General features: G+C 41.8%; 1 long non-coding RNA gene across 1 annotated transcript; it reads left to right on the forward strand.

The window, feature by feature from the left end:
• The first annotated feature begins 5,276 nt into the window (after positions 1 to 5,276).
• On the forward strand, positions 5,277 to 12,444 carry LOC143295943 (uncharacterized). Its single transcript, XR_013057093.1, has 2 exons — positions 5,277 to 10,022; positions 10,067 to 12,444. It is a non-coding gene; the product is annotated as an uncharacterized LOC143295943 (long non-coding RNA).
• Positions 12,445 to 13,604: the final 1,160 nt, after the last annotated feature.

Consider the following 13,604-nt stretch of genomic DNA (forward strand, 5'->3'; position numbering starts at 1 on the left):
CTTTCTGCCTTCCCAGTCCATTCCTCTTTTTCTGTCTTCCCAGTCCATTCCTCTTTCTGTCTTTCCAGTCCATTCCTCTTTCTGCCTTCCCAGTCCATTCCTCTTTCTGTCTTCCCAGTCCATTCCTCTTTTTCTGTCTTCCCAGTCCATTCCTCTTTCTGTCTTCCCAGTCCATTCCTCTTTCTGCCTTCCCAGTCCATTCCCAGTCCATTCCTCTTTCTGTCTTCCCAGTCCATTCCTCTTTTTCTGTCTTCCCAGTCCATTCCTCTTTCTGCCTTCCCAGTCCATTCCTCTTTTTCTGTCTTCCCAGTCCATTCCTCTTTCTGTCTTCCCAGTCCATTCCTCTTCTTCTGTCTTCCCAGTCCATTCCTCTTTCTGTCTTCCCAGTCCATTCCTCTTCTTCTGTCTTCCCAGTCCATTCCTCTTTCTGCCTTCCCAGTCCATTCCTCTTTTTCTGTCTTCCCAGTCCATTCCTCTTTCTGTCTTCCCAGTCCATTCCTCTTTCTGTCTTCCCAGTCCATTCCTCTTCTTCTGTCTTCCCAGTCCATTCCTCTTTCTGCCTTCCCAGTCCATTCCTTTTTCTGCCTTCCCAGTCCATTCCTCTTTTTCTGTCTTCCCAGTCCATTCCTCTTCCTGTCTTCCCAGTCCATTCCTCTTTCTGTCTTCCCAGTCCATTCCTCTTTCTGTCTTCCCAGTCCATTCCTCTTTCTGCCTTCCCAGTCCATTCCTCTTTCTGCCTTCCCAGTCCATTCCTTTTTCTGTCTTCCCAGTCCATTCCTCTTTCTTTTTTCAAGCAAGCCTGGACAGAGTTTTCTCTTTTGCACAGTCTGTGATGTACTGTCTGTGCTGTTTTGCTCTGGCCATTACGTAGTGAGATGTAAACACTGGGATGGGCACTAGCTGCCCATTCTGCAGTGTTACTTGCCTATATAGCCTAGTTTATGTATTTTTTGTTTGCCTTTGAAGTATTGTTTTTTTCTCTCCTTATTTTACGATTTTTTGTAATCTGGGGATGATAAATTAAGCGGAATGGCAGGCGTCCTCAGCATGGCCTGGTCTTATTTGCCGTATGGAGCTAAATGGTTTGGATACTGTGTCATGAACTGTGTTTTGTGGGTTTGTCTGAGTGGGTTTTTTTTTGTAAATGTGACAGTTTTGTGTTGATGCGTTTGAACATTTATATGGTTTGACAGTCCTGATAAGGCACTGAGCAGTGGGCTGGACTGTAAGCAACAAGAACAAGAACTGTGGGTGCTTTACAAACTGGTAGTCATTTACACAGCAGGCTGCCAACCTAGGTAGAGCAGATTGAAACCTGCCATCAGGCACTCATCATTCAGTTCCTGTATCATACAGTCAGCTTTCAGTCACACACACTCTGACACAATCACACACACATAGGACATTTTATCTGAATGCTATGATATTGTTCTCGCTTGTTCTGTTCCTTTTTGTTTTCTTCATTTTATTTTGTTTTCTTTTTTTAATTTCATTTCGGGGTTGGGGGGGGGGGGGGAGGTGGATTGTGTTTTTGTGTGTGTTTTTTGTCAGTGATAAAATGGCTACTATGTTTAAATTTACACAGAAATACAGAAAACTATTTTCTTGTCTCCTTGATGGAGACCATGATGAGGGCATGAGAGATGATGTGACGTGAAGGTGAAGAGGGGGAAGAAGACCAAGACGTTCAAGGCATGTAACTTAAAACAGCAGCTGCAATGGAAAAAGAGAAACAGAGATGGTGTCTGTCTGCATGTATGTGATAGAAGTGTGTATGCGTGTGTGAAATGCAGAGAGAGGCTACATCTGCATATGACATGAACGAGAGTGTGCATGTGTATATGAGAGAGAGAGAGAGAGAAGCAGAGAGTACATCTGCATGTGACAGAAACAAGAGAGAGTGAGTGTGTGTGTGAAGCTGAGAGAGTGGACACCTGCACATGTGATAGAAGTGTATGTATGTTGCATGTGTGTGTGTGTGAAGCTGAGAGAGTGGACACCTGCACATGTGATAGAAGTGTATGTATGTTGCATGTGTGTGTGAGTGAGAAGCAAGAGAGTAGGCCTGCCCTTGTGACACAAGTGTGTGCCTCTGTGTGTGTGTGTGTGTGTGTGTGTGTGTGAGGCCTGCCCTTGTGACACAAGTGTGTGCCTCTGTGTGTGTGTGTGTGTGTGTGTGTGTGTGAGGCCTGCCCTTGTGACACAAGTGTGTGCCTCTGTGTGTGTGTGTGTGTGTGTGTGTGAGGCCTGCCCTTGTGACACAAGTGTGTGCCTCTGTGTGTGTGTGTGTGTGTGTGTGAGGCCTGCCCTTGTGACACAAGTGTGTGCCTCTGTGTGTGTGTGTGTGTGTGTGTGTGTGAGGCCTGCCCTTGTGACACAAGTGTGTGCCTCTGTGTGTGTGTGCGTGTGTGTGTGTGTGTGAGGCCTGCCCTTGTGACACAAGTGTGTGCCTCTGTGTGTGTGTGTGTGTGTGTGTGTGTGAGGCCTGCCCTTGTGACACAAGTGTGTGCCTCTGTGTGTGTGTGCGTGTGCGTGTGTGTGTGTGTGAGGCCTGCCCTTGTGACACAAGTGTGTGCCTCTGTGTGTGTGTGTGTGTGTGTGTGTGTGTGTGTGTGTGAGGCCTGCCCTTGTGACACAAGTGTGTGCCTCTGTGTGTGTGTGTGTGTGTGTGTGTGCATACACATGCAAATGAGAGAGCTGAAATGTAAGTGAGCGTTTGGACTCATGAATATAAAGACTAATGTATATATAAAGACTTATGTAAACTGGATTGTGTTGTATATGTACATTTAATGTAAAAAGCATGGCAGGTTGTTACTAATATTATTGATATTTTAAGCACTGTATTGATATAGGTGTCATTATTTGTGAACTGCTTATAGTGCACAGTGGAACCTACCACACCATATGTATTGTTTCATGATTTTGTTATCTTGATGCTTTTTTGCTGTTTGTCATATATGCATAGTTTTTTTCTTTTCAAACAGAAATGTGTACCCACCTTTATGTATTGTTAGTAATAGTAGTTATAGTGGATAGTTGTTTTTTTGTTGTTGTTGTAGTAGTATATACTTTAAAACTTTCCGATGACTCAAATCGAAACCAAAATTTGCACCCACTAACAAGCACCCAATCAGGTACTTACACAGAACTGGATAGATTATAGTACATGCATCATTGTACAGTGTGCTCACAAACACACACACACACACAACACACACACACACACACACGCATACACACACACACATACACACACACACACATACACACACACACACACACATACACACACACACACATACACACACACACACACACACACACATACACACACACACACACACACACACACATACACATACACACAACACACACATACACATACACTCAACACAACACACACACACACACACATACACATACACACAACACACACATACACATACACTCAACACAACACACACACACACACACACACAACACACACACACAACCCACAGGGAAACAAAGCATTGGTCACTGTGTTTACTGGTCCAGAGAAGGCAACCATAGACTTGTGGACTAAAAGAAAGGCATGCAATATTACAGCATCTTAACATGCAATCTTTCATGCATCTCCCCACCATTCTCTCTATGGTGCGCTGTTGGGCACCTGATCAATGAAACATCACTTGTTTGATTTGGATCCTATAAACTGACTGAATCAGATGGTACACCTGGTGGTTTTTACCAGCAAGCATGGCAAAGTGCTTCCTGTTGTCGCAGAATGATGGCTGGATTTTGTCATCGGTCCCGTCCACTTTGCCTGTGGACAGAGGAACTGGACAGAACAAGCATAGTTGTGGCTTTGTGTGGGGGATTTGGGGATGAATGTTGTTGGGGTAATGCCTCAATAAGAGGTGGGCAGGAAGTAGTGCATGATCCTGAAAAGCAAGAAAGCTCCGTATGGTTTTGGTGGGGGGCTGAAAACAGGTTCACTTTGTAATAATGATTCACACGCACTACACTTTTTAACAAATACTGCACATTTATCCCCCACATACTCAACAAAAACAGGTCCACTTCTTTGTAATAATGATTCACATGCACTACACTTTTTAACAAATACTCCACAGTTATGCCCCACATACTCAACAAAAACAGGTCCACTTCTTTGTAATAATGATTCACATGCACTACACTTTTTAACAAATACTCCACAGTTATGTCCCACATACTCAACAAAAACAGGTCCACTTCTTTGTAATAATGATTCACATGCACTACACTTTTTAACAGATACTCCACAGTTATGTCCCACATACTCAACAGCAGAATTTCTGCAACAGTTCAGTTATGGAACCATGTGTTTGGAGATTTAAGTTCTGTTGTACTGATGTCTACTGCAGTTTATTGTGCCAGTCGAAAAAAGTAACAAATACTAAGAATGAACATGGTACCAATAGAAACCAGCAAAGGTCACACACACACGCACGCACGCAGGCAGGCACGCACACCCATACACACCCATCTAATAACACTTCTAGTGAATAGAAGTTAAGTCGAAGATCTCACATAAACAAACACAGAAAATTCTATCAACTCAGCAGACAAGAGCAATATGTTATTTATCATATTATGAAGTTGGACATGGGAACCTCCTGTATTATTATGGTATGGTCATTGCGTGCCTTACTCACCATAGCACATAATGTTCCCCATAGGGCAGGAGGATTTGGTGAGTAATTTCAGAAATGTTTCCTTAGTAATGCTTGCCTATCCATCACCCTGAAAAGAATTTCAGATCGTGAATGATTGTCTGTCTTCCATCTCAGAGAAGAATTGAGGTATGTGTATTTTGTTTTGGTTTCTATTTTTTTTCTGATGTATGCAGTATGTGAAGCCAGTAGACAGATGTTTTTGTTGTGTTTGTTGTTAAAATCTTGACAGTCTTTGTATTGTGTACCCCCTCATAACACCCAGCTTGACAGAATAATATGTTGGTCAGGTCTTGTGAAACGTAGAAGCACATTGTAAATGATCTTGACCATGTATGGTATTTAATGAATTAAGCAGTTCCGCGGTTAGTGTTGTGAGCTGCGGTTGTTCGGTTTCCCTGATTTTTTCTTGGTGGCTATTCCTCTTGTCTGCTTTTTTGGGTTGGTTTTTTTTGTGTGTATGAGGGCTGATGTTTGTTGTTTATGCTTCCAAACAAGCTCGTGAGGGTGTTTTTTTGTTGTTTTTTTTTTTGTTTTTTGTTTGTTTTTTGTTTTTTGGGGGGGGGTTGTTTTTTGTTGTTTTTTTTTTTTTTTGTTTAATCTTACCTTTCTCTTTACTCTCATTTACATGGAGAAGACAGTGATTGCTTGAATGCTGGAATGGTCATTTCTTTCATTGCCACAAGTGGTATTTCCCATGGAAAGGGCTGTATATTCCAGTTGAAAAAAAAAGAAAAGAAAACAGCCCAAGCCATGGAAGAATAATAGAAAATCCATGCACGTAATATTTCGGCCAAAAAGATGTGAAGAGTCACAGGCCAGCAGACGCCGATATCACAAGGTAGGAAACGAAACTCGTGTGACATGTCCTTTGGTGACATGACAGTCATTCTGATCAAAGTTGTTAAAAGTTCACAACCATTTCGTATTGACTTTTTACTTGAAAATATATTAATGATAATATTAATGATAATTCAAGTATTTATGTGGCAGTGAATCTTGTGCAGAGACAAATCAATGTGCTGTCAAACCAGTCATTGACGCACGTGGAGAACTCTATTCAGAGATGAAAGACAAAAAGTAGGAATACATATAACCAGAAAGCAGGATGATATCTACCAGAGATTCTACTTCGTGGATCAAATGTTTTGGACTGGGAGTGCCTCCATGTTATGTGAGGTGTAGACTGTTGTTGTGCTGTGTTTTATAATGTATCCTCTTTGATTTTTAGCAGAATCAGCAGATTGTTTTTATGTCTGCATTGTGATGGTGAGATATGAAATGATTTCTTCTTTGTGGCTGGTGAAAAGAAAAAGTACATGTGTTATGCGTATCAAATATGGAGAAAAAAGGTTTGCATCTGTGGGAGTTTGAAATCAGAGAAGGGGAGAGGATCGTGCTTTGTACTGTGGTTTTGCCAGACAGAAAAACAGACTATATTTGTCTGGATGATACCTTTTCACTGGAGGAATTGTGCCATATAACATGCAAGAGAGGACACTCTGTGTCATTAGTTTCTTCAGGGAGTTTGGGGGCATGGGGAAATAGAATCTAAGTATCAAACCATGTTGTGTTTTTCAGCTTTTGGATTTGTGAGAAAAAAACAACCAAAAACAGTAGTCAGGAAATATTTTTTGTCCTTTTTATTATCATGTCAGAATACTAACACTGGTGTTAATAAATGACTCACTGATAAACTGTGATAACCTACATGTCCACTGTAATCAAATTCTTGCCCAGATAATCAAAACAGCTGTTGCCACCTCTGCTGTACCAGTGGTCATAGTCGGACACAGCTGACTATGATGCTTACATGTATGTAGAATTTACAGATTACACTGTGTAGTCTACCCATTTGAATGAAAAGTAAGATAGTGAAATACTGCAAAGAAAGTGAAATATGTGTGGAATATGACTTAAATTGCAATAGAAAAAACTTAGTTTACCTGTGAAGGATGTTTTGTTTTAAGGAAAAAAAAGGGGATTCAGATGGGTACACAAGCTCCATGAATATGAAATGTTGCACTATTTATTCCGAGTAATCCTTTGTGTCTGATACGTAGGAATGTGGCAAGAAAAATCTGTTTTTCCTGAAATTGTACACGGGGGATGTGGATTCTTGGGGAGACTATGGGCACAGTGGTAACTGAAAGTCAGTTGTCAAGGCAATCAAGCTTGTATCCAGAATGAATTTTTCCTTTATTTTGCTATACAATATAGGTGTGTTCAATAAAAACTGCAGCAATCAATGAAGATTTAGAAATATTAGTGTTCGATACAGAAAAAAAAAGCTTCAAAATGCGAATTGATAAGGTATATTAAATCCTGAACCCCTCAAAATATCAAATTGTTAAGAGCTCAGCACTCATTTCATTGATTTAATTCTGGCGAAAATCCACCTCTAGTTGTGTGCATGATATTGCTTCTTCCTTTATGTCTGTGTCCCATGGTTTAAAGACTGGTGTCTGGTTAGCATTGATTGTGTTGTATGTTTGGGATACCTGTTGCTTTGCTTACATGTTTGTTCTTTTTGATCTGTTGTTTTGATTTGTCAGCATGCAAGTCAGAATATGACACTAGATATTTCATGTTGCTGGTACTCAGTGCTTTTGGGAGACCTGCTGAAAAGGTGTGGAAATGTAGATCTGCTTTTTGTTGGATGGCTAAAGTCTGGGGGGGTTTCCCATGTGGGGATGCCGAGGGGGCTTTGGGGGATGGGGGGTCTTTCACTATAAATAGCAACCCCGCCTTCTGGAAATAGTGTGCTGGAGAGTTCCTCTTTTCTATCGCTGCCTTCATTTCTGGCTTTGTACTTTTTTTCTGTTTCTTTTTTATTTTATTTATTTATAATCCTCTGGCGGAAAATTGAGGGATTGGTTGATGTTGAAGGCATGTCATTGGTTTATGTGCATGAATGTGACGGTAAATGTGCTGAGTTTCCTTTTCCTGGGTTTTTTTTTCCTGTTTTTTTCTCAGGTTCTATGGGATCAATATTTTATTCTGTGTTTTTTCAGCCCTGCTGTGGCCTGGTGCTGTCAGCAACAAAGATAGATGAAGAAGCTAAACAAGTCTGGCCTAGGATTGGCACAGGCTTAGCGTTTTGGTGACATTCAGGCACAATGTGTTGTCTTCAGACCAGCAGACAGGTTGTTGAGGGTTGAGGGTCTTTTATGTTGTTGCTGGTTTATTTAAGTGGCTGCTTTTTAAAGTCAGGTTGCTTGTCAGTGATAAGTATGCAAGTGAGTGGAACTTTTAGATTAATAGTTGTTCCCACCCTTCCCTTCAAACCAACCCAACTTTCTCTCTCTCTCTCTCTCTTATTAAATGAGGAGCACTTTTTGTTTTGTTGTTGTGTTGTAAAACCACTGTATTCAGTTTCAAACAGAGACTGAGAGAGCATATTGCGAATTCTGTCTGAGTTATTAAATTAGGAACAGTTTTTGTTGTTGTTGTTGTGTTGTAAAACCACTATGTTTAGTTACAGAGACTGAGAGAGCGTATTGCAAATTCTGTCTGAGTTGTTAAATGAGGAGCACTTTTTTTTTTTTTTTTTTTTTTTTTTTGTAAAACCACTATACAAACAGAGAGTGTATTGCAGTTTCTGTGCTGATTGGGTGTGTTCATTATTTGTAATATGCTTTGAGACAGATACATGATTTTTACCTTCACAAGGGGGAAGAAGTGAAGCCAGGAATGGTGCTATGATTACACGTTTCCGCTGTTGTTAATTATAATCTCTTGTGAAGACCGGTTTTGTTTTTGTTTTGGGCTCCATCCCCCACCCCCCACCCCCCTGCTCTGCTTCCCTGCTTCTCTCTTTGCTGCCTGGTTCACCTCACACCCCTTTTCTGGCAGTTCTGAATCGAGTTGATTGAAGTGAATCCACCTGTTGGTTCATTAACGTAGGTAGTGTATTAATCCCTTGACTGATGTTTTGATTGAAGTGAATCCACCTGTTGGTTCATTAATGTAGGTAGTGTATTAATCCCTTGACTGATGTTTTGATTGAAGTGAATCCACCTGTTGGTTCATTAACGTAGGTAGTGTATTAATCCCTTGACTGATGTTTTGATTGAAGTGAATCCACCTGTTGGTTCATTAATGTAGGTAGTGTATTAATCCCTTGACTGATGTTTTGATTGAAGTGAATCCACCTGTTGGTTCATTAACGTAGGTAGTGTATTAATCCCTTGACTGATGCTGACAGGTATGCTGGTCAGTGAAGGGCTGTCACCTCACTGAGATGAGACACAGCTAATTGGGGTCAGAGCGTCGGTTACCGCTCTACTGTCGCTTCATGCGCCATAAACAAGCCAGTCGTACTGAGCTGCCCCTTCCCACTCTCTCTCTCTCTCTCACACACACACACACACACACACACATGCACACACACACACACACACACACACACACACACACACACGCTGTTCTCTGTCGTCGTCCACTCCTGTCCACTGTATCCCCCTGACTGCTGACCCTTGCTGCAATGAGATCAGTAATAATAATAATCCTAATAAAATGCAGGCTCCTATCGCGCAGTAATCCCCATCTCAGCCGGGGCTCACCACACTTTACAATATTCAAATTTAAGCCTAAGTGAGATAAAATATGTACAAAGTCAGTACAGTCTCACATGACACTGGCAGTGTGGCATGAGTAGAAGTGCAGCTGCCACTCTTTTTTTGGTGTGGACTTAGCAGTGGTGTTACTGATTTGGTTTGATAAAAGTCATGCAGTCCCAGTAGGAGTTGGTTGTGGTTGGTGCAAAAAAAAAAAGGGGGTGGGAGACATGATGAGAACACAGGATGTGTCTGTGGTGGTGGTAAACGTATTGAGCATTCACACAAGGTTGTGTAAGCACATATGTGTATACACATATACAAACTTGTACACACAAATCAAGTTACGCTGGCTGCTGATAGCCAGACATGCATGTATGTTGTGTTCGTACAAACATGACTTGACATACAAGCATAATATACATAAATTCTTGAAGAGCAGGCATGCTCTCTCTCTCTCTCTCTCTCACACACACACACATGATACTTTTATATTATACTTCCAGGCATGGAGCCAGCAATGTGTTGTCTTGTTGGCAGCTACCACGTTTTCCAGATTTACTCTCTTTTTTATGATTTTTTATTCCTGTCAGATGGACATGCACCTCATGTGGAATGACTGAATGAGTGATGTTTTAAACTGTGTGTTCGTGTGGGTCTGGAAACAGCAGCAGCCTGGTCATTATTCCAAACGACGCGTCTGATTTCCACTTCTGAACAGTCAGATAGCAAGCTGTATGCCTCTGATTTCCACTTCTGAACAGTCAGATAGCAAGCTGTATGCCTCTGATTTCCACTTCTGAACAGTCAGATAGCAAGCTGTATGTCTCTGATTTCCACTTCTGAACAGTCAGATAGCAAGCTGTATGCCTCTGATTTCCACTTCTGAACAGTCAGATAGCAAGCTGTATGCCTCTGACTTCCACTTCTGAACAGTCAGATAGCAAGCTGTATGCCTCTGATTTCCACTTCTGAACATCAGATAGCAAGCTGTATGTCTCTGATTTCCACTTCTGAACATCAGATAGCAAGCTGTATGTCTCTGATTTCCACTTCTGAACAGTCAGATAGCAAGCTGTATGCCTCTGATTTCCACTTCTGAACAGTCAGATAGCAAGCTGTATGCCTCTGATTTCCACTTCTGAACAGTCAGATAGCAAGCTGTATGCCTCTGATTTCCACTTCTGAACACTCAGATAGCAAGCTGTATGCCACTGATTTCCACTTCTGAACAATCAGATAGCAAGCTGTATGCCTCTGATTTCCACTTCTGAACAGTCAGATAGCAAGCTGTATGTCTCTGATTTCCACTTCTGAACAGTCAGATAGCAAGCTGTATGCCTCTGATTTCCACTTCTGAACAGTCAGATAGCAAGCTGTATGTCTCTGATTTCCACTTCTGAACAGTCAGATAGCAAGCTGTATGCCTCTGATTTCCACTTCTGAACAGTCAGATAGCAAGCTGTATGCCTCTGATTTCCACTTCTGAACAATCAGCAAGCTGTATGCCCAGTCTCCTCCCCCGCGCCCCCTTTTTCTTTTTCTTTAAGTTTCCCAGAATAAATAACATGCCCTGAAAAGTTGTGTGTGTTTTTACTTCCTGTAATTTTATCAAATTTTCTGTACAATTAAGGTACAGGCTCACAGTGAGTTCTTGTGCTCCAGGGGGAGAAGATTTGAACCAATGCACTCAGACTCTATCACTTGTAAGGCGGACGTGTTACCACTAGACCACCACCCTACCCCTCTCCACTTTCATCTTCAAGACCAGCCGTGCATGTTACCTTGAAGGGGGAGACCGACTGGTGAATGTCAGAGGTGATTCCGGAGGTTAGAGCCAAGCAGTGGTGTGATGGTCAGTGTGACAGGAACCAAGGGATTTCTTCACACTTCCTCCTCTTGCTATCTCCCCTCTGTCACAGTGAAGAGGCTGCCATACTGTGTGTGTGTGTGTGTGTACTGGTCTTCCAAAAAACTGTCAGTATTTTTTATTTTCAAAACTTAACATGGTTTCAGTTTACTTTTCTACTTGTTGCAACAGGGTCTGTTGTTTTATCAGCATTGTCTTGCCTCCCCATTCCCTCTTACCTGCCCCCCCCCCCCCCCCCCCCATTTTTTTTCCTCTACAATGTAAACAATGACACACAAAGGGAGAGCACTGTCCTGGTGGTAGTTCATGTAAAGCTTCAATGGCATTGTCACCAGAACGCAGTAACTCGATTTGCTCATTGGATGTAGTGTAGCAGCATGTCTGTACCCCCACATTTTGTTTTAACCCCAGGGTTAAAAAACATTAGGCTAGCCTAGATTACCAGCTGAGTCTGTGTCAAGACCACCCACTGTAAACTTGAACTCGCAAGAACTGACTCTTTGCTGTAGGGATTTTAACCCCTCCCAACTTCCCTACTGAGTAATGGCTTGAAATGCCCCCAGGGGTAAATTTGGCCTGTTCAGAATCAGTACATGGTTATACAAGTTGAACACCTCACCCACAGCCCCACCCTCCCCCATTTTGCTTCCAATAAGTTATAATGGAGAGGAAGTGTGTGGGGGACGGGGGGGGTCAGTAACGGTTATCCCAGAATGACCTCTTTACTATTTCAATAGCTTGATTAAACATAACGGTTATCCCACAATGACCTCTTTACTATTTCAATAGCTTGATTAAACATAACGGTTATCCCACAATGACCTCTTTACTATTTCAATAGCTTGATTAAACATAACGGTTATCCCACAATGACCTCTTTACTATTTCAATAGCTTGATCAAACTTATTGACAGTGGGTAGACTACTACAAGAAGGGAAGGCGCCACAAATCTGGACTCTTGCGGGTAATGCAAGGCCAGTCCAGAATGACCCTTGAGTGAAAACTGAAAAGGGGGGGGGGGGTTGTTTGAGGCTGTTACACCAGGTTTTTGTTGTTTTTGTTTTTGTTTTGATCTTTTCTGTTTGTTTGTTTTTGTTATCTTTGTTGTTGTTATTTGTGTGTGCGCTGGGTTGTTGATGACGCCTTACTTTGTGTACTGTACAGGAATGTGTATCATAGATTATGTACATACAGACAGGTGTGTGGCACTGGTGATATGTAACAATTGATATACTGTCTTGTCGTATTGGCCAATATTATTATCATATGAAAGCAGGCAATAATTTCCGTCAATAAAGAAACAGGGAGATGTGAGTGTGGTGTGGAGGTTGTGTTGTTTTATGAGGTGTGGATTTTGTTTTTTCAAATTGATAAATCTGTTTTTTTCTCAGTATCTGTCTGTCTCTTTCATTCACTTTGTCTCCTGTGGCTCTCTCTTCCTTCTTGTATTACTCTCTCCCCCCTTTTTTTTTTTTTAATATATAAAAGAATGTGTGTGTGTGTGTGTGTGTGTGTGTCTTCAGTGACAGATTACTAGCATTCTCATGATCTTCCCTGGTTGGGTACCTCCTGTAACACAGATAATGTCCTGTGATATACATTATTATCTATATCATGTGGGTGTCCCAAAAGGGATTTAAAACAGAAATCAGTAGTGTCCCAAAAGAGATTTAAAACTGAAATCAGTAGTGTCCCAAAAGGGATTTAAAACAGAAATCAGTAGTGTCCCAAAAGGGATTTAAAACTGAAATCAGTAGTGCCCCATAAAGGGATTTAAAACTGAAATCAGTAGTGTCCCAAAAGGGATTTAAAACTGAAATCAGTAGTGTCCCAAAAGAGATTTAAAACTGAAATCAGTAGTGTCCCAAAAGAGATTTAAAACTGAAATCAGTAGTGTCCCAAAAGAGATTTAAAACTGAAATCAGTAGTGTCCCAAAAGAGATTTAAAACTGAAATCAGTAGTGTCCCAAAAGAGATTCAAAACTGAAATCAGCCACACAAATCAAAACTCCCATCAAGGGAATGATGCGATCTGTGAAGTGAGTGGTCATCAAACGAGTTGGACACAAGTACACTGGTTGTCACAAGCAGCACGCACACTCTATCCACCATTGTCCCAAACACTAAGCACACACTCTCCAGCCATTGTCCCAAACAGCAAGCACACACTCTCCAGCCATTGTCCCAAACAGCAAGCACACACTCTCCAGCCATTGTCACACACACCAAGCACACACTCTCCAGCCATTGTCACACACACCAAGCACACACTCTCCAGCCATTGTCACACACACCAAGCACACACTCTCCAGCCATTGTCACACACACCAAGCACACACTCTCCAGCCATTGTCCCAAACACCAAGCACACATTCTCCAGCCATTGTCACATACACCAAGCACACACTCTCCAGCCATTGTCACACACACCAAGCACACACTCTCCAGCCATTGTCACACACACCAAGCACACA

This window comes from Babylonia areolata, chromosome 21 (genome assembly GCF_041734735.1).
Source record: "Babylonia areolata isolate BAREFJ2019XMU chromosome 21, ASM4173473v1, whole genome shotgun sequence".
Taxonomy (NCBI): Eukaryota; Metazoa; Mollusca; class Gastropoda; order Neogastropoda; family Buccinidae; genus Babylonia; species Babylonia areolata.